At 39.9% G+C, this 26,743-nt stretch overlaps 1 long non-coding RNA gene across 1 annotated transcript in view; it reads right to left on the bottom strand.

Annotated features, from left to right (window-relative positions):
• LOC309340671 overlaps positions 1-25,523 on the bottom strand; it is a 76,058-nt gene extending 50,535 nt beyond the window's left edge. Inside the window, exons 1-4 of the long non-coding RNA XR_014156066.1 lie at positions 25,503-25,523; positions 23,506-23,616; positions 22,297-22,370; positions 16,431-16,477 (exon numbers count right to left, since the gene is read on the bottom strand). This is a non-coding gene — a long non-coding RNA (uncharacterized lncRNA). The remainder of the gene's footprint in view (positions 1-16,430; positions 16,478-22,296; positions 22,371-23,505; positions 23,617-25,502) is intronic.
• Between the last annotated feature and the right edge of the window lie 1,220 nt (positions 25,524-26,743).

The following is a 26,743-nucleotide window of genomic DNA, read 5'->3' on the forward strand; positions in this document are numbered from 1 at the left end:
ATGGAGGCAGACTCTCATTTCTCCCCCAAGTGATGATTTTGGAGTATCAAAATGGTGCATTTAGGGGAATATGACTGGTTTGGTTGCCCTGGGCACAGAACCTTAGGGGCGTCCTAGGGGGAATAACAACTATGATCCATAATAGAAGGTGAGAGGCAGGTATCACATGGGGCATCAACGGCATTTGAGACCCTGAGATTCTTGTTTCTGGAAAGCAAGCCTTATGAGGAAGAGTTCATGGAGTTGGTATGTTTAGTCTGGGAAAGAGGAGACTGAGAGGAGATATGATAGCCATCTTCAAATATCTAAAGGGCTGTCACATGGAAGAGGGAACAAGCTTGTTTTCTCCTGCCCCAGAGCCTAGGATCTGGACCAATGGTTTCAAGTTACAAGAAAGGAGATTCTGACTGAACACCAGGAAGAACTTTCTGACAGTTAGTCAGAGCTGTTAGACAGTGGAACGGTCTCCCTCACGTGGTGGTGGGCTCTCCTTCGCTGGAGATTTTAAAGCAGAGGTTGGATGGCCATATGTCATGAATGCTTTAGTTGAGACTCCTGCATTGCTGGGAGTTGGACTAGATGACCCTTGAGATCCCTTCCATCTCTACAAATCTATGATTCTATGATCTAGACTTCAGTTTGTTTATCTGTGTTTAGTGTTTGGTCAGGGATCACATTCTTCAGATTTGGTTTTCTGCCTTTTCTAGTAAGGCAAGTATGCGGTTTTACCTTTCATGCTATTGGGCACTGTGGATCAAATGTTAATTTGTGGGATCTGGAGCTATGTAAGTAATTTTCAGGTTCATCTGCATTGTAACATTAGCATTATCAATTTGAGAATCAGAATATGTCCAGGGTAGTGATGATTTTGATCCAGAATCTAGATAGGGTCTCAAAGGGCCCCGTTTTGGAAGTAATGCAAACCAAACAAAGGAATAAAATAACTGCCTCTCCCTAGTTCTTGGTCAAGTATTTGAAACTGCAGCAAATTCATCTGGACTGCAAAGAACCTTTACAATCTAATTTTAGTCTTGTAATTTGCCACCTAGGTTAAAATCTGGACCTAGCAGCAAAGGCAGCTGTCAGGTAGATAATGAGAGGGAAATATTGGTACAACTGGGCTAAGGTCATCAAACCATGACATAAACTGGGTTTGAAAGAAAGAAATGCCACTTAGTCTGCAGGAGCTTAAGACCCCAGTTGAAAGAGGCTTGATAGGGAAATGGCATGAATTAGGTAGGAAGAAAAAGAAATGGAAAGAAATATATAACCTCTGCTCTCACTTTGGGGATAATTATAGATCCCATCACCCAGAAAGAAGGGTGTGCTTTGTCGTAAATGTGACTCTGTAGGAAAACATATAGATATGTTCTGAGGCTTCAGTAGAAAAGGGGAAATTTATTATCCCTTGTTGTATGAATGTAAGGACTATTTGTCAGAAATCATTACAAAACTTATTTCTGTTTTGTACATTAGGAGCCAAAGCTTCTTAGAATACAGATGCTGGAAGTAAGATTCTTACAACCCCTATTGACAATGGTCTAACTATATAAAATGTATATAAAAAGCACACAGAAGGAAATGGTTGCACTCAATCACAGATAGTAGCAATAGGTGCTATTAAAACTTAAAATCTGAAAATGCATAGTGGAAAAAATGAAGATGAGAACATACCTGAAAACAGAAAAGAAACCCAATTGTATGACAAAATAGCACCACAAATATTGAGGTTTCTTTCTTCTGGAATGTTGGGATGCAACTCAGCTTGCACTGGAGGCTAATGTGTCTGCATTAGAAAGGGTAGATAGAGGAACCTCCAAGTTTCCTGGCCTGCCCTTTCTGACCTAACGTATGCTGACATTCCTTTGGGTAATCTCTTAGGGTTGCTGACCTCTTTTGACCTCTTTTCTTACTCTCTTCATCTTCATCCTCATCTTGGAAGAGGAGACTTTTTTTTTTGTATCTCCCACTGAGATGCACAAACAAGCAAAGTTCAAGGCATCTCCACCTGAGTTAGACAGAACTAGGATCTTTCCTATAAAGCATGTATTCCTTGTAATAAATGTTGTTTTCTTATTTTACAGAGTCTCTCTGTGAATATATCCAGGTTAAAGTGATACAGGGATTCAGTATTCATTTTAGTTTCTGCTGAAAGTTTTAAATCTAAACACCAACAGTTCCCTACGGGTCTGCCATCTCATCCTGAAAATCTTGTTCTATAATTAGTTTTCTCTTCTTCCATTTGCATCAAGCAGCCTAGCCTCCTCCCCATTACCAGAATTGTCCTCTCACTGTTACCTTTGACTTGAAATTTGCACTAGCAAGTGCTAACCTATTAGGACAGCATGTCCTTTGCAGATCTAGTCAACACTTCCACTGAAATGGCCAGCCAATAACGCCAGCCAAGGACCTCCTGAAGGCATAAAAGCAATATTTCTTCCTCATAATTCAGCCAAGACAACATTGTACCACTTTACATTGGGTTGATGAGAGTCTTATGTAGCTCTCATGTGATCTTCCAGGTAGTAACTAAACACACCCATCTAGAATCAAGTATCTGCTTTTAACAGGAAGTGATTATAAATTTATGTATGGAATTGAAAAAGGGAATAGAAAAAAAGGGGGTTTTTTAGTCCCATATCTCTCTTGTAACACTAGAAGCGACGGATACCCAATGCAATTGCATGTTGCAAGATTCAGGAAACAAAAGTTGAAGTAGTTTTCACAGAGTGCATATTAAATGATTGAACTCTCTCCCACAGGAGGCCGTGATGGCCACCAACCTGGGTGGCATTAAAAGAGGATTGGGCAAATTCACAGAGGATAAGGCTACCAGTGGCAGTAGCCATGATGGCTACGTTCTGTCACCACAGCTGTACATAGTAACGCTTCTGAATCCTAGTTGCTGGAGGCTACAGGAGCGCGGAGTGCTCTTGTGCTCAGATTGTGTTTGAGGGTTTTCCACAGGAATCTGGTTGGCCACAGGATGCTGGACTAGGTAGGCCATTGGCCTGATTCAGCAGGCTCTTCTTATGTTGGGATTGTTTTTAAGTGTAGAATATATTCATACAAGCATATGGTCACCCAACAGTAATGCATCAAACCCTCAAACCAGACATGAAGGGCTGCAAGTTCCAAGAACCCTGTTCAAATGGCCTACCAATTTACTCCGTTCTTCTTAACCCCTGCATTCCTAATTTCTCTCCACATAACCTACAAGCATTTCCTGCCATATCAGTTTTCATTCCAAGATGTGTAATGGCAGGCTCCTTCTGTCTCTCTTTCACAAGAGGAAAAAAACTACTCTCTAACAAGCTCCTGCAATGGACCCCTTAGGGTCTCATTCTCCCCTGAATCAATTTCCATGGCAAGCAAAATACTATTCAGCATGCAGTCTCTTATAATTATTTGGTTTCTCTTTAGGGCTTACTCTAGCTCAGCACCTAAACTTTTCCAAGACAAAGCAAGGGGAAAAGTGGCCCATAGGCAATATTTCACCCACCCATGTAAGACTTCCCATTGGAAATCAATTTTGTCAGTAGAAACTGGAAGCAGAGAGTTTGTTTTAACAGTGCATTTCCCCAAGAGAACTTGCTTTCCACTAAGCCAAATCATAGATATAGCATATCAGAATAAGTATGTGTCAGAGAAGACTATGCTGGGAGAATTGAAATATTCCTTTGCCTCCTGACAGGAGTCAGAAACATAGCAAAAGAATCAAGTGTGCTCTCGTGTCATTTCTGCAGCAATTTCAAATCGAGACTTCCTCGAGTTAACCATGCAGAAAAGTCCTAAATAAGATATACTCAACTCTTCCTGAGTATTTGCCCTTGTTCCAATACTTGACTACTCATGGCCAGTTCTGCAACACTTGAGCACAGATAGTACTGTATAGTGTTTAATTAGGGCCACTGGTGAACTTTAGGCTCTCAAATTTCAGCGGCATCCAGGAATCTGATGCCTGATACTGGTCATAGGAACCTTAAAATTAGCAACTGTGAGGGTATGTTTCTGCTTTTAAATGTTTTTAGGTTTTCTAAATATTTTTTATGGATTTAAATTGTTTTTCTGTTTTGTAAGTATGTTTGCTGCCCCAGGTTCCTTTGGGAAGAAGGGATAATGATGATGATGATGATGATGATGATGATGATGATGATGATGATGATGGCTCACCCTGTCCTCTCCCAATTCCAGATCACTGTTAAGTATTATGTCAAACAATATCCCAAGACACCAAACATTTAAAAAGGAATTGAATCTAATTCCAAATGCATTGTAGATCAACAAAGGTATGACACAACGCCATATCTGTAGGCTTCTGATTCTGTTACCACCTTAATTAGTATTTGAATTTAGGCTGGAAAACCTAACCTTGAAGATCTGTAGTCTAATATTCAACTAGGAAAGTCCATCTCATAATACTTCGATGTTAATTGTTTTCAGGTCTATTTTACAAAAGTTAAGAATGCTCGCTGAGTTCTAATTAAGTATCTGCACAAGTCTTCTCTGAATCAAAGTCATGAATATCTATATTTCATTTTACTTTTAATTAAAGCATAACTCCTATTTCAATAAGTTGGCTCACTTTAAAAGGTAATAGAAGACGGCTACTTTGCAATTTGTAATCCAATTTATTTGTGTTGAAAATGATCTCCTAATGTCATTATATTCGTTATTAAATGTTCTTTGATATTGATGGAATATTGTTTAAAATGTATTTTTAATATTTTACATTAGACATTACCAGTGCTATTTTCTGGGGGGACGCAGGGGTATGCATACCCCTAAATATTTTTGAATCTAAGTTTGGTTTCATTGAGGGACAGTATTTCAATATGAGTAGGAAAATGAGAGTACCTCTAAACATTTTTTTTTTTTAAGAAAAAAAAGCACTGGGCATTACACATCAGTGGTGACAATAATGAGGATGTTGTAGTCAACTGACTTTTACTCAGTGTAAATCCATTTAAATTAATGGTGGTGACTTAGGGCTAGTGATTTTAGTGGGTCTACAGAGGTTTCCCAGTGGGGAGGGCAGTAGTAGGGGGAGTGGCACTTTCCTGTTTCACCCCGGGCAGTGAAGCGGGATGGGCCACCCCTGGTCATTGGATGCAAGGCTTTTGCATGTGCTGATAGCTCTTTCCACCACATATTTCTACAAAAGATATTGATGGGTTCCCTTCAGCTTGGATCTAGTGAATCATGAAGCTGGACTTGATTCAGAACAAGGGAGGTGCCATCAGTCTTTAATCATAGGAAGTGAATATTGAGGGAATGTGAATATGTGGCTGGCCCCCTCTCTAGATAGCCATGCATTGGCATATACATCTACACTGGCAAAGTCTACAAGTGAGCAGCTGTTCACATGCCAGTTTCCATGCTATTGGGAGCCAGGCATGATGAAGAGGGTTGCCTCAGTATTAAGAACCATGCTGGCATATGGATTATACCTGATAAAGCACTCTTCACGTACCTTTCCAGTGAATAGGGGCAACTGATTAAGGGCAATCCAATGGTGTTTTGTCAATGGGTTAGGTCAAGACCCTGTTGTTTCCAAATATTCACCAAATGCACTGTTTTTACACACAAGGTGACAAACCTTGCCCAAATAGTCTTATAACAGAATAAAAACAAAACAAATTCCAAAATACTTATAATCTGAAGCAAAACAGGAGAAAATTAAAACCATAACAATGAAATCATAAAAAGATGACAAAGTGAGACATACACATACAGCATATACCGTATTTTTTGCTCTATAAGACTCACTTTTTCCCTCCTAAAAAGTAAGGGGAAATGTGTGTGCGTCTTATGGAGTGAATGCAGGCTACGCAGCTATCCCAGAAGCCAGAACAGCAAGAGGGATTGCTGCTTTCACTGTGCAGCGATCCCTCTTGCTGTTCTGGCTTCTGAGATTCAGAATAATTTTTTTCTTGTTTTCCTCCTCCAAAAACTAGGTGCGTCTTGTGGTCTGGTGCGTCTTATAGAGCGAAAAATACAGTAGATACATTATCATTTTTATTCTGAAAGTTTTGATTATGAGTTCTACCCCACTCACCCCCCACCCAAAAATATTGGGAGAGGCGAATTTGATTTGGGTAATATTTTCAAAGTTTAGAATAGCCAAAGAGTAAAAATCTTAAAAGATCAAGAAATTGCAGAGTTCCTCCCACTACTTTCCCTTGTTTTCGGCAGAAACAAATGGGATTTTTTCTTTTTCTTTAAGAAGTGAAAAACAGCAACTTGTTTGTTTTATAAGGTCACGGAGACAAATTGCCCTTTCTGCTGTTAAAGAAACCAGCTTGAATCTTCCCCTTGCAATTTGTCCTGGGTACTGAATACATTGTGTTTCCATATAAATGCAGTTAATGGACTTTAAAAAACACAAGATAAATGGCAAACTTCTGAAGTAAAGTCATGGTGCTATCAGGGGTCCTATAGTGCCATCATACTGATTACAGGTGAGTTACAGGTAGTTGAGAAGTGAGTAAAATGTTCACTAGGTGCCAATCACAAATAATAATGTGTCCTCAAATGAAGAAGTGCTCTATCACTAATAATACCTTGCAATTTGCATATGTTCTACTCAACTATTTAGGGTGCTGGTAGGTTTTAATTATGGCTGTTTTTAATGCTTTGATGCAATTGCTTTATTGTGTATTTCAATTATGTATGTTGTTACAATTGACTTTATATGTGTAAACCGCCCGGAAGCCATTTTGGCATGCACATAATTAATATAATAAAACACAATTAGTATTGATGATAATGATGGTGGTGAACACCATGGGGGCAGGTCTAGCCAAAGCTCGTCATGCTCATTATAATATACATGGAAAGCTCTCCACACAGACGTTACTTACATGCACTAGTGACTGGACTCTGTGTTTCCCAATTCACACAACTCTCAATTTCTGGCACAGTGCTCTGCTTTCCTATTTATTTCATAAAATTTACATACGGCTTGACTGTAGAAAAAACCCTCAAAGAGGTTTCCTGTCACAAGATGTAGCTCAATCTCCCAGGATCCCTAACATGCAACATTATAGAACTTCAAGCTTGCGTCTCAAATGAGAAACTTGGAATAAAAAGTATTTCACATGTTCAACATTGTCTTAGTGCACCTATCTAGTTGTTTCAAATTTTAGTTTAATATCTATGCAAAAGCAACCTTTTTTTCATAATACCTGGCATGAATAGATAAATCTTTCCTGAGACTTGTATTTTCTTGACTATAATACAGCTAACAGATTTATACTAGAAATATATAGCATCATAAATTCCTACCTTAAAACATCCTGCTTCTGACTCTTCTTATCAACTTTGATATAACATGAATCAGCACACACAATAATCTTACATTCCCACCCCCCAATAAATTTTGCCCTGCATCTGTGCACTTGCCGATGCTTAGTTTAAAAATGGTATTTCTTGGAAGAAAACTTCATACTTGCTCTCTAGAACTAGTCTGTCAGGTGAACTCAATGGAAAATAACTAGAATCTTTTTCCAAATGGTATTGTTAATCAAAGGAGGATACAGCTTTATCACAAAATAAAAAAAGGGGGGGTGCCAAAATAAAAATCTGGGTAACTGCCATCAATGTATCAATGACAATAAATTTTAAGCCTCCAAATGAGCAGTGTTTTTGGTTGCTGACAGGAACAACGTCAGTTGCCCAGGGACACAGAACACCATATAAAAAGCTGGCTGCTGAGTAACACTTCATGAAGTAAATGTGAATTCAGAGAATGTAGGCTAGAAACAGCTCCGCATTTTTGCAATACTATGATATAACCTAACTGTGGAAGGGCAAGAAGGCAGAAGTAGAAAATCCATACTGGGAATGTGCTGCACATGTGAAAAGCTGCTGTGAAGAAATACCATATATTCTGATATGGAAGCAGGTAGGACCGAGCTGGCAGGTGAATTTGTTATTGCTTTCCAGGAGGGAAAGGAGGAGGGGACAAGTTGTGGGGAGCTTGGCATGGTGCAAATGTACTAGCTGAATCAATCCAGAGTTCCTGCCAGTGTGTCTGCACCCTGCTGACCTCTCCACTGTCTCACTCCTGTCCCTCATGGTAAGCAGCAGCAACCCACCTACAGGAACAGGAATGTAGCAACTCTACCCTGCCAGGTGAGCCTCTTCTGCTCTGATGTCTGGACAAAATCAAAAATTCACAAAGAAACCTAGAACAGGAATTTGGACTATAATCCATCTTCTGATCCAATCTACAAGGCTTCCCTAACCTCATACCTGCCAGGTCCCACCTGCTTGATTAACTGAATAAAAGAACCCATATGTCAAAGCAGTGGCAAGGAGTATTCATGACACTGAAAGTTAGTATTGACAATTTTATTAGAATGGTGTGTGTGTTTTTTTCATTTCCTTGCACACCCAATGGATATTCACAAGGATTGCACTCTCTAAGAAGCCTTGGCTAAACAGTGCTTAGTTTCTACCTGCCTGCCTTATTTTAAATGCCTACATGGAGAATGCATGAGTCATCTTACTGGGAAAGTGGCTAAATAAATGTGTGCAAGCCAGGTATCATACATCTTTCAGACAGCTATGAGTAGACAGCTAAAAAATCCTACTCTTAGCATTTACCCTCTTTCAATACGAGAAGCTGGAAGATGAGGTACAGACCACTTCATAAACCTGGGAGGCATGGTCCAGTTACTCCAAATAGTTGGCTAACATCAAGGAGGCAGGTGCAACTAATTGGAATGTTTTGTGGGTCATTCTCAGGTAAGATAGTTCAAAATCCAGACCCCCACCTGACCCCAGAACTCTCTTGTGGGAAATCAATCAATCAATCAATCAATCAATCAATCAATCATTATTGCGGTCAAAGACCAGACAACTCTTTTGTGGAAGTAGAAGGGACATATGAAGTTACTTTCATTCTAGAGCAAATCAGCTAAATTCAGTGTGTCTCAGCAAATATGACCCAGTGCTAAACTAACATATGGTTAAATCCACTAGCAATTCATTGGTTGTGCTGGGAAGAGATTCAAGGTCCCTTCACATCTGTCAGCAGCATGTCTCAGTTTCCCCAAGTTGTTATTCTCAATTATTTTCATCACCTCCCCAGCATACACAGATTGTAAGACTGGTTCCTAGTGCCTTTGTTGCACAGATGGCTTCAATGCCTACCCAACATGAGCTATTCAAGTTGCTCTTGTTGCTACGCTATCAGTATACAGAGTGCTTTACAGAGTGAAATCAGGTAAGCTCCAAGGAGCTTGCAACCTATTTGTTGACACTACTGGTGACATACGGGGGAGGAGGAAGGAAGACTTAGGAAAATGTGACAAGCAAATGGAGAAAGAGAACAAATGAGAAGGGTAACAAGGAACAAATTGTTCCTTGTTGAGTCATGAAGCCAATATTTCTGTTGAGGATGAGTATTCGTTTTGGACTACAACTCCCACCAGCCCTGGGCAGACCATCTTGGCTGTGAGGCTTGAAGGACACACTCCCTGCTTTGCAGGCCTTTTCCCATCTGACCTGGGAGGGCAGGGCCTGACTGATTCTAGCTACAAAAGCTAAGGCTGTTGAACCGACTTTTGTCCTGGGATATTGCTTAGGGCAGAGCTTTCCAGACTTTTCATGTTGGTGACACACTTTTTAGACATGCATCATTTCGTGACACAGTATTTCAGTTTTACTAGCAAGCCGGATATTAAACTAACCCCTTTCCAGCCCCAGGAGGAGTGCAGGAAGCATTCACGTGACACACCTACACACTACAGTCAACACACTAACATGCTGCAACACAGTTTGGAAAGCTCTGGCTTAGGGGTTTTTTGTGGGGGGTATTGTTGCTGTTATTGATGTTAATTTTTTGTGGGGGGGATATGTATGCACTGGGTATGTACATATGACTGTGTGTGATGACCACATTCACTGCTGGGAAGTGCCAAATGGTGAATTTAGCCCTTGGACAAAAAATGGTTATGCCCCTCCGGTGTACCACACATTAAAAATATTTTTTCACTGCCCATACTGTGTACAAGTAAATGTTTCCTATAGCTTCATATGTACATTAAAAGCCTCAACTATTCTTTGTGCTTATAAGACTGGAGAGACAAACCTAAAATAAATGTTTTCAGTTCTAAGCAAATCATTCTTCTTTTCTGACAGTGTAATATTGCTGCAGTAGTATGCCCCTGATGCCTAGGCTGCATCTAATTGAAACACCACTTTTTACTGTCAAGCTGAGCAGAAGTCAAACGCATATCATTTGTTTCAGTTCTGTCATGCCACACAAGTGTTGCATATGAAAGTTAGCTTCTAATGGGGGGAAATGTAAAGCAGATTATAAATAACTTTACAGGACTTGCATTATTAATATTACATTACCAAGCAAACTCAAGGAAAATCACATTTGCATATTGATACTATAAGTAAATTTGGAATTAACAAGACAGCAATCAGGGTAACACAAATTGTGCAGCGATGGGAACCTTCAATCACAAATCATATGCTTTGCCTTCCCTTTGTATGCCCATGTTGATGTTTCACTCTATACCCCAAAGCATGTCCCCTCTCTGGTTCCATAACCCACTTTTGGAATTACTATCACCACCAAACTTAACACATTCATCCATTCATTCATTATTTACATCAGTAATAGCAGTTAGCAGCCAAAAGGGTTCTTAGATTCGGGTTATATGAAAACCAATAAATTAAAACTAAGCCACCACTGCCCACAGGCTTACAACCCAAAAGGTTCAACATAACAGGAAAAAATGATAGGGAGGGGAAAAAACAAGCTGAGGCTTAAATAGTAGTTCTCATGTAGAACAGATGCAATGGAAACAATTATGGGACTAAAGGAGCCTGGTAGAGCTGGTCTTTCAGCAGATCTGATGAAACAGGATTGCTTCCTATCTTTCTTGCTCAACATGAAAACAGGGAAGGTATCAATTTGTTTCAAAAGACAAGTTTAAAGGCTTGGGGTAGGAGACACCACCAACTGGTTCTGAAAAGAACCCACAGAAGGGACAATGCATAATGTAGGTGCCACCATTTGTCTACAGACAAAGGTTTCACTTGACTTGGTGGTGGCACATGGAGTAGGACATGCCTCTGAAGAGGATTGGTAGGTAGAATAGAATGGTCCCAACCTTGTCTTTACACTTGTGGTGTATAATTTTATGCCCCACTTTCTTATAAGTTGATTTAAACTGTTTTCAGTTTTTAAAGATGTTGTAACACACCCGGGTGACCTTTAGAGTGAAAGGTGGATAATTAATAATAATAATTAATAATTATAAATTATTTAGGGCTAACATCAGCTGTTTAAAATTGGAGCCAGATGGACTAGCCCAGTTTTAAATACTTCAAGCCTGGTACAGTCCCATGGACTAGATCATATGCCTCCTTTTTGCCCTCGCCAAGGTTGGAACGATAGTTTACCTTTCTATAGCCTCACAAAGCAGGCTTGTTATGTTGGGTTTACCTCTCTTAGGGACAACCTTTCTCTGCCCACAGAAAGGGAAAAGCCAAATGATTCTACACCCCCTGAGAAATCTTCCCAGGTACCATAGAACAAATATGTATCCACAAACCAAAACTAAGTCCATTTGAGGCAGACTCATTTCCCTCAAATTTTCTGTTCTCAAGATATGCTTATTTGTATCCAGCTGCCCATGACTGTATGGATTGCATGTATGAATAAAATGGACTTTGTGCTTCTTGTTATTAATTCAGGTGCCCTTCTTTCCCTTCTGTTTAAGAGGAAAAAAACAAAATGAGAAAAGTTTGTTCTGTGTTTTTTTGCAAAGCAACAGGAATAGCTCTTAACACTCCATTGCTGACTGTTTGTTCATTATAGACTGTACATAAAAATGGATAAAGGAAGAAAGGTTTCACTAAATGAGAATGGTTAAGAATACACACAAAGGGTTGTCTTCAATCAGTAATAACCTGATGTCAGGTGACATGTTTATTATAGTACTTAGTGCCCTGGCAGTGAAATGAGGGTGTACCTGTCAGAGATTACATACTTACAATTGTCAAATCAAGTCATTTAGTTACTGACATCATGACAGTAGTCAACGCCAGTTTATTTTTTCATTCCATTGTACCTGATGTCACCAGCAGGAGAAACATTTCAGTTTTTCTTCCACTCTGTTCACATGTTATGAAAAACATTGTACAATGACACAAATATGCTTGCACAGTCCTGGCTTTAATTGCTTACCGGTAATTCTTGTATTTCAAGTACCTCAGGAAAGATGTTGAGGTTTGGTTTCTCTTCCTTGCTTTTCAAAGAAGCTTTGTGATCCTGTACTAGTATCTTTGTTTCATAAGATAGAAGTGAGAAGGCAAAACACACACACACACACACACACACTAATGTATCTGTCACTCACCGTACTTTGTTTATCTTTGACTTTTCTTTCAACTAGGATAATGAAAATCAATAAAGTAGTTTCACTTCTACGCATTCACAGTTTGCAAGCTGCTCTATATTATATCTGAGAGCTATGATTCTGCAAACTTGCTTAACCCTAGGCTTTGCTGGTCAATAAGAGACCATTTTCAATTTTAAAGCTGGTATGTATGGTTGGCTATATATTTCTGTTTTTAGAGTGAATCGCTTGGCTATGGAGTCACTCTGTATTTCCATTATGTGTCAACCTTTTATATACAGTTTCATTACAAGTTTATTTCCAAGAACTAATATTTATCAAGAAGGGTATTATAGATGGATAAGCAAATGCATCAATTTCGGTTTCTCTAAGGGTAGAATTAAATGTAGTGCTAAGTATTAGCACAAGCATTTCTCCCCTCCGCTCTCCTTGCACACTGTCTTGGGGAAATCTCCTGAATCTCTATATTTGAAGGCAGTGCAGGGGGCACAGAAGGAGGAGTGAGCAAAGTCCCATTTTGCGCTAGCAGAAGTCTTTAAGCTGGCTTCTGCTACAAGAACTCAGTAGTTGACTCTGACTCTCAGTTTCTCATTTACCTGACTCCCATGCCAATTTGTGAATTCTTTTTTTTTTTAAGTCCTCATGAAAATTTATCAGCATTTTAGTACACATTTTTCTTCTAATATACACAATGTGCAAATTTCCCTAATGTCCACAAACTTTCACTAATATGTGCCTTCCATGCACTGTTTATATACTCTGTGCATTCTTGCACACACTAGTGGGCTGGAGAATTGAACTGCAAAATTCAGAGAAATGTAAGTTCTGAAGGATGACTGTGCTTCAGTTCACATATTGGTACAGGCATAAAAGGGTAAATTGGTTAGATTCATCTTTAAATGTGAGCTTCGCCCAAGTGAGCTGAATAAAATGTATGCTGGGCCCATTCCTAACTTATACAATGCTGCACACAAATGTACTAGATCTGTCAAATCAGGATGAATGTTTATGCTCGTTCATCTCCTCATATAACCTTCCTACAAACAAATGCCCAATAAAGACTTTGTGCAGGATATTCATAGAATTGTAGAGTTTGGTGGGACACCAATGGTCATCTAGTCCAACCGCCTGCAATGAAGGAATCTCAACTAGATCATGAAAGGCAGAATTCAGGATGAATGTTTGGTAATCTGGAGGAGCCCTCCATATGGTGAACATTTCACTTGCCTACAAAAAGTCTGGACATACAGTGATACCTCTGGTTACGAACTTAATTCGTTCTGGAGGTCTGTTCTTAACCTGAAACCGTTCTTAACCTGAGGTACCACTAACTAATGGGGCCTCCCGCTGCACCTGTGCCGCGACTGCATGATTTCCGTTCTCATCCTGAGGTAAAGTTCTTAACCCGAGGTACTACTTCCAGGTTAGCAGAGTCTGTAACCTGAAGAGTTTGTAACCCGAGGTGTTTGTAACCCGAGGTACCACTGTACAGCCTAAATTTGCCCATGGAAACTTGAATTCTCTTTACGATGCAGCATGAATAATAAATAATGGTTCTATTACAAGAAAATCTTTATCCAACAGTATCACATAACATATATACATATGCGTATGTGTGTTAGATACTTGTGGGATTAAAATGCTTGTCCGAAAATAGCAAATGTCACCAGTAGTTATTTATTCGCTTGAGGTGAAAGAATAAGATTAGTCACTTGACAAAATTGTGGAGCTCCTCTTAGATAATAGCACAAAAGGTCAGAATGCTGTATGTCAAGAACAAATTTAAACAGTAAAAATACAAATACTGTACATTGCAAAACAAGCCATCTTCACAAAACATAGATGAAAGCCCATGTATTGATATATATAGAAAGTCACAAAGGTTAGGAAATAACAACAGTGATGGCAGTCTTAGACCCTTCAACATTTTCCTGTGAATATCTACTTGGAATGGAACAAATTATCAGCAGCAGATATGGGCATCTACTTCCCTAATCCAAAGCAGTGAGGAAGAAAAATACGAAGGACAAAAGCGGTAGGCAGGAGTGGTGCTCAGCTTTTCTACTTCCCCCCTGTAAAACTCAATCCTGCCACCATCACCACTCATTTGCAAATGTATTATGACAGGGTTATATGAAATTAACTTAGATCCATTAAATTAAACATGTCTATGCTAAGAAAATCTTATTGGATACAACCCAGATTTTCCAGGGTTTTAAACAGAAGACATTCCCAGGCTTACCTAGAGATGCTAGGGACTGAACGTGGAAACTGTTGCATGCAAAAACATGTGTTGTACCTGAGCAATGGGCTTTTTGATTATTATAAACGTAGTAAGCACAGTCCGACTTTCTGATGCACCCACAGAATGAAAAAAAAAATACTTTTTTCACACAAGTTATTAACAGTTAACAGCCAACTGAAATTTAAAATATGGTAACTTCCATGGTATAATTTGTTAGCAATTTCCAAACAGTGTAGAAATTGGAGAAACACCACCATTTTAATAGATCAGTTACTTTGTCTGAAAAACATACTTTTTATTTAATTTCTTTCTTCTTTTTTAGATGTAAGGCGTTCTGACAAACAACATACATTTGACTTTATAGAGCCAAACATTTGGAAATTCAGATAAATGATCAAACATTTGAAGACCAAAGCTAGCATTCTTTATAATGTGCCTGCCCTAGGCATCTGCCTTGGCTCTCTAAGTGGTAAGAGCAGACCCAATTTTCAAATATATTTCATAGACTTGATGAAAGTGTAAAATGTAGCTAGATTAACACTGAAATGAAAAATACATGTGAACCTAAATATTTTAATTTTGACTCAGTGAGAAAACTGAAGCTGCAAGAGTGGTGAAATATTTAAAAATATGAAAGCAACTAATACAAAAATGATATTTAAGAAGCACTTTAAAAAAACCATACACTTTTTGAAATGGCCTAATGGGCAAGCTTGTTGAAGCAAATGCAGAAATGTAATCAAGAAGCAATTAGAAGGAAATGATGTATTAAAATGGATAAACTTCAACAGACTAAATAGCTCTCATTTTGAATCATTTTTACAGCATTGTGAATTTAAAACGTAATGGGCAAAAAGGCAGCTTCTGCCTCTTCAAATTCTGGCAAGCTAAGAGCATTTTTTCCACTTGATTAAATCACTGTAGGAAACCAATATACATTGATTAACTTTCATATTTCTTCAAAGGAAGGGAATGTTGCATATGTGAAAACAAAACCACGTGGGCAGAGTTACTTTGAATACAGTTAACAGACATAGATGAAATTTCTCAAATCTAAGATCTGAAATGCTCTGAGCATATTTTTTTTCCAGAGCTAGAACATTCACTAAACTTGATGAAGTAGGTTTCTGTCATCACAGAGACTTAATCCAATGCCCATGGCAGTCCATCAAAAGGATAAATCCCTTTGTAGCCAGGTCAGAAAATAAAGAAGACAGTTTGATTTAACATGGCATTTATAGTTAAATTACTTTTCAATTATATCCCGGTGGTTTGCGGACTAACAGACAGACAACAAAATTGGGTTCCGGAAGCCATTACAGTAGCCAAGATACTAAGACCCCATCAGAACTGGACATTTAAAGGAGAATCAGTCCTGTCTACCCCCCAAAAATTATGAGAATTGCAGATTATTAAGAGCATGGGAGTTGTTAGGATACCCATATTTCCCTCACAGAGCTACAGTTATCAGAGTGGTTTAACAGTCAATTCCTCTTCCCAGAGAATTCTGTCATTGTAGCTCTTGGAGGGAAATGTTTCTTACTTAACAACTCTCATCAGCCTTAAACTACAGATCCCAGGATTATTTGAGGGAAGCTACGGCTGTTTAAAGAGGTATGATACTGCCAGAGTTGGGAGGACAAATGCACATCATCTACAACTCAATAGTTTCACATCCTCTCTACCCTTTGCATGTGATTTATAGTCATCTATCTCATTTAAATATGTATTTTTACATATAGACTGCTCATATTAATCTATACATTTAATGGAACTGAGAGACGTTTTCCATAACTCACTTAACGTGATGAATATGACTTCTACCACAATAATCACGAGAGTCCGTCTGCAAAGAAATATACATTAACGTTTGAGAGGAAATGTAACAATCAAAGGAAACATCAGCAAAGATACCACAGATGATCCATCTGCCATCTGAATCATCACAATGTAACTTTAAAATTCCTAGGAACTAACAGATAGCAGAGCCAGAAGCCCCAAAAAGTCAAGATTCTACTGTCATTTACTTTGTGATACCTGTGATACAACAACCCAGCAGATTGCTGAAGAGCACTTGCCTCCTTTAATAAAGTATTATAGGCAAGTGATTCAATTAGTCACCTAAGCTAACAGTATGCTCTGCACTGGAATGTCTTGAACCTAAACCATCAACAGCAGACATCTGCCCAGTCTTACTAGGAAAATCACCAACGGAATAACTTCCATTGCTGGTCAAATATGCTTCTTGGAATCCATGCATTGTTCAAAAAGAAAGAAAGAAAGAAAGAAAGAAAGAAAGAAAGAAAGAAAGAAAGAAAGAAAGAAAGACAGGCAGGCAGGCAAGAGTCACACTTCTGCATTTTCCCCATACGGGAAATACAAGAGATATCATTTGTAGTTCAGGGATCTCACAAAGTATGAGCTGTTCCAATCACCACTTGCCCACTTGTGACTGGGAAATCTAGATTATATATACTGGTTGAGCTTATGCTTTATTTGCCTTTTTTCCTTCAAAAAGACTGATTAAAATAGTTATTTTAAGTTTTAATGTTATTTTGCATTCATAAATCAACTGAATGGTGCATTAATTTGAAATTACTTGGCAAATGATTTACAAATGTCTAACACTCTGAGGAAGAATTTATGCAAATGGATTAACTGGGTATCTTAGTAATGCAGATGACAATTATTAATGTTTTTCCATTAGTACAGTTAAGATGCATGAAGTCAGTGGTATTTATGAATCCTAATGCATTCAGTTTGCAAGCTATAGTGTTTGGTAAAGGGAAAAAACAAACTTGCTAATAGAAATGCACTTTTTATTAATTAACATTTCCAAGTGTATTATAATAAGTTGCTGATAACAAAATCTAATTTTAAATAAAGAATTAATCTGATGTCTATCTCTCAGGCTCCCACTTCAAAACGGCAAGCAGGTTTCAGCAAGTGTGTCTTCAATGTGTTTTAAGATACCTGGTTCCCTACCCCACCCACCCACCCACAGTTTTCACTTTCCTTGGTGTACAACATTCCTTCACTGCAAGGATGTAGGGAGTGGTGGCCACAAGAATATCAGAAAATTGTATCAACCTGGTGCACAAAGTCACTCTTGTTTTGTTTTGTTTTGTGTTGTATTCTGTTAACCTTGAGTTTTAGTTTTAAGCAGTGTGTCTTTAACAGCATCCAGTAGTTGAGGAAAAAAAGGGAAGGGGTGAAGAAGTAGGAAGACTATTCTGAGAATGTGATGATTGGTTATGAATAGAGCTCTCTTTGAGCATCATTAGAATCTATTTCTTATAGTTGAAAGGGTAGATACAAAACTTCGCCTCCCAGTTTCTTGTCAACCTGCTGCCATGTACTTTGCTGAACTGTTCTTTAAGGATAAAGCATGGGGAAATGGGACCACTGTGTTGCACTCCTAAATACAGGGATGTGGGTGGCGCTGTGGTCTAAACCACTGAGCCTCTTGGGCTTGCGATTGGAAGGTCGGCAGTTCGAATCCCCACGATGGGGGAGCTCCCGTTGCTCTGTCCCACCTACTGCCAACCTAGCAGTTCGAAAGCACACCAATGCAAGTAGATAAATAGGTACCGCTGTGGCGGGAAGGTAAACAGTGTTTCCATGCACTCTGGCACTAATCACGGTGTTTCATTGCACCAGAAGTGGTTTAGTTATGCTGGCCACATGACCCAGGAAACTGTCTGTGGACAAACGCCTGCTCCCTCTGTGTGAAAGCGAGATGAGCGCCGCAACCCCATAGTCACCTTTGACTGGACTTAACTGTCCAGGGGTCCTTTACCTTTACCTTTTACTCCTAAATATATAAATTCAAGTCTGTCAACAGCCTGACATAGACTTAGAATCTGAAATACACACCACAAACCTCTTTGGGTATGAATAGAGAGGGCTAGTGCAGCCTCTGAATCTCTGCCACACAGAGCAGGCAGTAATTCCACCACTCTCTAAGTATCTTGGAAGCCTTGATGCTACCAAAGTGCAGAACAGGAGAGGTATTGCTACACGTATTCCAATGTCTATGGAGTGCCAGGGGGACAACAATACTCTCTTAACATACCAGAGGCTTCCATGCATAGGTGGCAGTTTCACATTGGAAGTTATTTGAATCTATTGATTCTCTAAGGTTAGCCTTCCATCGTACATAATTAAATGGCATTTGAGCAAAGTAATTTCTGTGGGATAACCAGCCAGATAAAACCAACATGCTTAAGTCTAATTAATGAATGAAGGGGTTAAGACCATAGAGTAAGCTGTCCTGCCAGGCTTAGCTCACCTCCCAACACTGGTGAAGAAAAAGCGCTTTATATGTGTAGTCATGCATTATAACACTGTGACACCACATGGTGCTGTGGAGTTCCGTTTTTGCCAATATGATTTCTTATACAAAGTTTACAACACATTTAACTGAAATGCTTCTTTGATCCAGCCGCTGTCTACCAAAGAAGCTCAATGTGTAAAGAGGTTTTGAGCTTGTTGATGCAGATCACACTTCATGGCTCTTACAGTTGCATGTGTTCCCATACCAATAATTTAGGAACTCACCACCGAAGCTAAAGCCAAATTTTACTGTCTGTGCAACCTTTTCAGAATACTGTATGGAAAAGGACATGAATTTGACCTTTGGAGAGTTTGTAAGTAAACTATTTCTAACTTATCAAATGTGTGGACTTTTACTATGCTAAGGGAAGAGGGAAACTTTTGAAGGAATTTAGAAGGGCATATTTTAAAGGTCTATGTCTCCACACTTTTATTTCAATCTCTATATTTAAATCTCTGTTGGGGTTCTCTCACCAAAGAGTACTTGCCCAACTTGGGTCTTTGCATCCAGGAATTCTCTTTTATACACCTATTTTTCCTTGCCACCAACAGTTTCAGGAATAGCTTGCAATATAGCACGAGTGCCTGCTGCTCAAAGAATCCAGCTGGGTACATACAATTCCATGGGAATATTTAGAGTAGCTATTTGGATGCTATCCAGTCTTATTAAGTGCTCTAGAGTTGCTAATTTTATTTCTAGTGCATATATCTCAGTGAAGTGATGAACCTTGTCTAAAAATTTACCTAAAGCCAAATTTTCTCACTGTACCCAAGCAAATTGTTTCCATATAAGGACAGTTATCCACTGAGACAGAACCAGCACCACATAAATGGTTGTTTTGGCATCTTCTGGGGCTCTAGGATGTCCACCTCTGATACTCAACCTTTGGCTTAAAAAACAAAACAAAAACCCTCAATTAAGCCATTTGGAGCTGTAGCCTTTCCCCCCTCTTCGTGATTGACAAATCTATCAATTATTGGTTCTCTTAAGTTGTTGGTTCGCTAAGTTGTTCATTGTTCCAATCTTAAATTGTGAGATGTAACAAGAAACCCCAGGGAATGAGAAAGAAGTTTCATGGGCTCATCAAAGATAACACACCAGGAACAGTGAGTTGAGAGGTTTAAACTTAAAGCTTTAAGAAAATAAGCTCTGCTGAAATACACATATTCAATAACTGTACAGATTTTAATGACGTACCCAATTATATGGTACTTCACCACAGTTCCTTTTCTTTATAAAAAATAACAAAAAATGGTTATTTGCCTTCTCCGTCATGCTTTCATAAAGCACAAATATGCAGTGTATTCAGGGGTGATGCAAATGTAAAAGGTACTGCCTTTCACATTAAAATAATTGAATACCTATGTGCGGTCAATTTTTGAAGGACCTTTCAAGGGAGAACATTAGGCCCTTATATTTAGCTATGATGGATTATATCTGGCTCTCACAGAAATCAAAAAACAGGAACTGACTTGCATTCTCAAGCTGGTAGAGACACTAATGGCTAGCTTTGCTTTCTATGCAATTTAAATTTGCCTTGTATTTGTCCATGCTGGGAGAGACCTGCCTCTGAAATCTTGGAGAGATGTTGCCAGTCGGTGCAGATAATACTGCGCTAGAGCGACCAATTGCCCTACGCATTATAAAGGAAGCAGTGAAAGTTGACAGTTCCCTGTAGTTTCTCATGTTAAATTCAAACCTGCACAGGAAAAAGGAAGAAATTGAAAACAAGTGTCCAATATGGTCCCTCCCTTGTGGGTAATGTTGAGCACATGTTGCCCTCCCATGAGCCTCTGCATATGTCGATGCAGGTGACAGGAAGCATACAGTAAGAGGTTGGGTTGCCCTTTAACCTTCCATAATCCTTGGCCAAATTTCATTTTTATCAGAGATAGGCGCTATCAGAGGCCAGGCTGAGGAGAGCTACTCTGTTGACGAATGGTGGGGGCCTCCCTCTCCCCCTGCTCCTGACCAGAATCCTGCAACTGCCCAGGAGCAGTGGAGCAGTATAGATTTGGAGCAGTGGTTTGCAGAGTAACATAGTTTGGAAGACAGCAGCTGGGCAGAACTGAGTGGGGAACAGCTAGGAGAAGAAGAACAGGGAGAGAGAGTATTAACAGACTCCCTTTTGCTGGAAAGTGTCCCAGTGCTCAGTCCAAAGTCAAGGAGAGCAGATAAGGTAGCTACACAGAAGACCAAATGGTTGCGAGATCAGGTTACCAGACAAAAAGTGATGGGGGTGGCTGGGGGGGGGGAAGTGGGTGGAAACCTTAATTAGGAGACCTTTCCTCTGAGAATTGAGTCTTTGTTCTTTCACTGTGAACATTAAATATCTCTTTAACTGGTAAGACTAATCACTTTGTTCTGCTCATCCACGGCCAAAGGGAGGGAGGAAGCCATTTCCCCAAAGCCTGGCAGGAGCACTGGGGGGCTCAGTCCTCCCACAGAGGGAGTTCCACACCTCCTTTCCCTTTTTGGTTACTCTCAGTTCCCAAAGTGGGCAATATTGGACATGGCTGTCATCAGGCATGGGCCATGGAGTGGCTTTTCTGTTCTGTTCCCTTCCCGTCCCTTGACAATCATGCAAGTCCTATACTGTCACATGGCACTAAAAATCCTCCACTCTGGGCTGTGTGGTGGTAATTTAGTGGAAATATAACAACAACATAAATTCCTATAAGGAAGCAGCCTTATCCTGAGACAGAACACTGGTCGATGTAGCTCAGTATTTGACACACACAGTCAGCATCTCTCTAGAATTTCAGACAGAGGTCACTCACAGCTTTACTGGGGCTGCTGCAATTTTAACCTGAACATAAGACCTTTTGTATGCAAAGCAGATGTTTTGTCACATGAGCTATAGTGCTGAGTTCCTATAGTGCTGAGGCTGAATAGCACTTGATAGCAAACAGGATGCCGATCTAGTTCCTCTCTTCTGAATCTTCAGCTTGTCTACCATCAGGCGGTGATTACTTAGATTGGATCAACAAATGTTTATTTATGGATTCAGTTTTATACTTCTGTTGCAGCTTTTTTATTATTATTTGTGAAGAACTAGGTAATTTGCTTCTGGAAAGTGCTAGAGTTAGCCGTAGTAAATCTTTCACCAGAGAAGAAAAGTAGTTAAAATCAAATGAGCTGGGAGCCCATAATTATTTTATAGAAGTCTCAGTAAAGACACAGATCCTGAAGGACACACTGGGACAAAAAGGTCAAATGTATAATGAAAACTATTCATTATAGCGACAAAACATTCTCTTCTAACATGTCTTGACAGAAGCCAAACAGCTTTGAAATACATCACATATAATAGTTATTGGAATGATTACCTTTCCTGTTCAGAGTAAGCCTTGTATCTGGTGTCTATCATCTTAAAATCAGCACATGGATCAGCTAATCCAGTCTTGAAGCAAATGAGAGAAATGTATATAATCATAACTTTCTAGTATTAGTAGCTGGAATTGTGGTTGGCAGTATGTATAGATAGGTCAAGGTTTAATAAACAACGCAATTAAAATCACTTTTTGGGTATGGGAATGTTGAATTTGGCTTCAGCTAGATTTCATCTGGTACACTTGAATCTTTTTTCTGCATGGTTTTTAATATTAGAGAACTCTAAGGATCCATGTAAACAAAATCCATGTAAACAAAATAGAATGTGTAGCATTTGATTTTCTTCCAAGAGATACCTGTCCCATTTCCAGATTCCTAAATGCTGCAACAGGTTGTTTGAGAAAGATAATTTAGCCTTGTCTTGTCACTGGGCAGTACATCCCCTGCATAGCTAAAAAGGAGTGGCCCACAAGGTGATACATTTTAAACCCAATATGTTTATTTTGTGATGCACCCAGAACCTTGGATCTTAGCTGTCAATCTTGCTTCCACAGACAGAAAAAATCTGCAAGACCCACAGATTTAATGAAAGGGGGGAAGAAAGGATACTTTGTAAAGAGAGAAAAGAAAAATGAAGGGACATTTTGCACCATATTATCCCATGGTATTTCATTCAGTGCTGCCAACAATATTACAAAAATAAAACTCTTGTAAATTAAAACTGCAAGGATGCTAGGGAAAAAATTCAACAATGAGAGCAATAAGCACAAAGTGCCCCCATTTCTCACCAACTATAGCTTTAGAAATTTACCACATAATGCTAATGCTAGTCAATCAATATTTCATTTTGGTGCTCTAAAATGATGAAATCTTTGACCATAGATCCTGCTAGATTGAGAGTTACATAACATGAATGGAGGTCTGCCTTCACTCTCCTAATTGCTCCTTTATTTAACTACATCAGATGAAATAGCTTTCATACTTCAGTTTAATTTAGAACAAATCCATTTTCCAGATATTCTGAAAAATATATATCAGAGATTGGGTCTCTATTACTGTTTAGCAAAGGGATGGGAAACATGTGGTCCTTCAGATGTTGTTGGACTCCTAACTCCCATCAACACCAAGAAGTCTGGTCAAAAGTCAGAGATGATGGGAAATCAGAGACCCACAGTTAAACATCCCTGATTTAGCATAAAACCTACCTTGTCAAATGCCACATCACTGCAGTTTAACAATTGAAATGGGGATTTGTGTTTTCCCCCATTCTGTTCTTTTATTGCTTCTTTGCCTTCTATAATATTCTTCTGGCATTTCTAAACAAAGAGAAATTCTAAAAGCAATTCTAGATTTGGAGCATGCAGAGTTTGCTACAGGCTTCAGTTCCATCAGTACACTTACTCATTTCTTAACCTTAATGATGCATTTCTAAAATGCAACATTTCTAGGGCACATATCTGAAATGTCTATGTAACCTTGCAGGATAAGAGAGGGGGTTGGTATTGTTAACTACAACTCCCAACATTCACAAGTAGGTTTTGTTGATTTTATTGTGAGGAAAGGGAGTTAGTGCAATATTGTTTATGAAATATATTAAAGCAATTAGGACTAACAAATTAAAAGAAGTTTGCTTTTCTTTTGCTTCTTTTGCTTAGCAAAGATTTTTCCCTAGGAAATAGATTCTATAGCGTCTCCTCAACAGTATATTATCCATGTAGAAACTGTTATGAGTTTTGGGGGGAATTAGTCTGAATGCCTTGGCCCCCTTCCACTTCTTGGAATAGCCAGGCTACCCTTCTGGTGAGGTGATAGCCTGGAAATGGGCCATTAAGGGAACAAAGGAAGTGGATCCATGCCAGACAAGAAATTGATAGGGCCCCCACCCTTAACTCACAGGCTCAGTTTGTATATATAAGTATGTAAACCATATATCATAAAGACACTACAGTCTCCACTCTCCATCATTCCAAAGGAAACACAAACCATGAGTAAGTGCTTGAAACCCCTGGAATCAGAGATTGGGTTCGTGTGCAACATCTGTTTTCTCCCAGCAGTTCCCAATGCAGCTGGGGTAGTATTAAAGGTAAAGGTAAAGGTAAAGGTAAAGGAACCCCTGACCATTAGGTCCAGTCATGACCGACTCTGGGGTTGCGGTGCTCGTCTCACTTTATTCGCCAAGGGAGCCGGTGTACAGCTTCCGGGTCATGTGGCCAGCATGACTAAGCCACTTCTGGCGAACCAGAGCAGTGCACGGAAATGCCATTTACCTTCCTGCTGGAGCGGTACCTATTTATCTACTTGCACTTTGACGTATTTTTGAACTGCTAGGTTGGCAGGAGCAGGGACTGAGCAATGGGAGCTCACCCCGTCGCAGGGATTCGAACTGCCGACCTTCTGATCGGCAAGCCCTAGGCTTACTTAGATGATTCTAAATAGGCTCATCACTTGGGTCCCTGGATAACAGAATCTGCACTCTGCTGAGAGATGGGACACACGCCAATTCCATGGAAATGGCCTACGAAATTGGGTCCCAGCTATAACATTTTGTGATTTACATGTTACATTTGTCATTCAGGAGCTACTTGTAGGAAAATAGCAAAGATGTGACAATGGTACAATGTATAGGTCTCTAAATGAGTTAATGAACCACTATCAGATTCTCACTATAGCATGAGTAATCAAGCTGTGACTTCAGAAAATTCCGCCGAAAAGTATACTGAATTTTAATATATTATTCATATATTTAACAATGTCTGACTGAGACAGATGTTGGTAGAAATAGTAACAGATGCTAAATGATTCTCTTTTTATAAGACATTTATAAAAGAGAAAAAAAAGTAAATGTCAAAGTGATAGAGGTTGCTCAGTACAGAGATATAAACCTCCTCAAACTCATTAAAGTCAAAACAACATCCAAAACAGGTGTGCGTCAGTGGAAACTTAAATTCACCATCTTTGAGCGGCGAAAATGGTGCTAGAGGGCAATCTTTAAGCACTAAAGCACTTGCAGGTCCAAGCATTGTGCTCCCCATACCCCAACCCATATAAATAAGAGACCAATAAGACTGGTTTGGATCAAATAGGCCACAACTTTACTGAATACAGATGAAAGAGGTTTGGCTTGGTCATGGGAAAATCAAAATGCCTCCAGCCCGCCCACATAGTCAATCCAGGTGGTGGTGGGGGGGTCCCTAAGACTTACATCAAATAGGGTGACCCCCATGGGGACCATCATCTGGGGGTGTGCCTTTGGCCCTGACCCTGCTTCGGCACGCAGACATGACTACTCCCACCAGGTCCCTTTAACACAGCCTTTCTCAACCTGTGGGTCCCCTTATGTTTTGGGAGTACAACTCCCATCAGCCCTAGCTAGCAAGGCCAGAGCTCAGGGATGATGGGAGTTGTAGTCCAACAACATCTGGGGACCCACAGGTTGAGAACCACTGCTTTAATGGGATACGCCAGCATTTGGAGGGGTAGGCAGAGACTGCAACCTCCTCTCCATCCAAGACAAAGGACTGCCCCAATGCCCAACCAGTTGTGACAATTGCTATGAGGTAGGCAAAACCACAAAGTAAGAGCCCATTTGCCTGGTGGACAAATTCCTACCCGGCCCCATAAAGAACGGCAACCACCATAGCCACAGCAAAGTCACTGAAAATCAGCTTAAACCAGGGGTGGGTGGGCAGGGAAACCCGATGAAGGAACAAACAGGTAGTGCCCCAGGTGTAGGTTGCTTAAATAGCTAAGGGGCAGACCTGAGGGAAGCCTTCCGGCTCCACCCCCTGCCACAGCCCAAGTCCCAGCTTGCATCCCCATTCACCAAAGCAGGGTGCAGGCTAAGATCCAGCTCCTGATAGGTGGGGGGGGGGGCTTATGTCTCCACCGCCTACCAGGAAGGGCACTGAAATCATGCTTCCCTCATCAGGGCCCCAGAAGAGCCTCTGCTGTCCTGTAACGCTGCCGCAGCAAAACAGGTGAGCAGACTTGGTGAATTGTTTGTAATGTATGGCTGGACCTTTGCAGGTTACCATGAGACTCCAGCCAAAAATCCTGAAATGTAAGGGAAGGTTGCTTTTCAGTCCCGTCCTGTCCGTCCCATCCCCCGTATCTATATATCTACACTCATCCGTTCACACACAGGCGTTCACATAGCCAATAGATGGCACTGCAAACTACAACGTGAAGAGAGGTGGTAGATTTGTAGTTAAGGCAAGCCATAAAGGAGCAGGCAGTGCCAGCCCCCCAGATCCCTCTTAATTTTATCCACAAATCACCACCACCATGTTAGGGGCTAAATGTGACTTGCCCATAAAACAGGAACAAGAGGGGGGACCCAGCCATTAAAAACTGAATGCTGGACTAAATAGGCCTTTGGTTCGATCCATCAAGTTCTTATCTTCATGTAGCCAATGAGTTTTCTTTGACATAGGAAATTAAATT

Source organism: Podarcis erhardii (assembly GCF_964252035.2).
Source record: "Podarcis erhardii genome assembly, chromosome: 4".
In the NCBI taxonomy this organism is placed as follows: domain Eukaryota; kingdom Metazoa; phylum Chordata; class Lepidosauria; order Squamata; family Lacertidae; genus Podarcis; species Podarcis erhardii.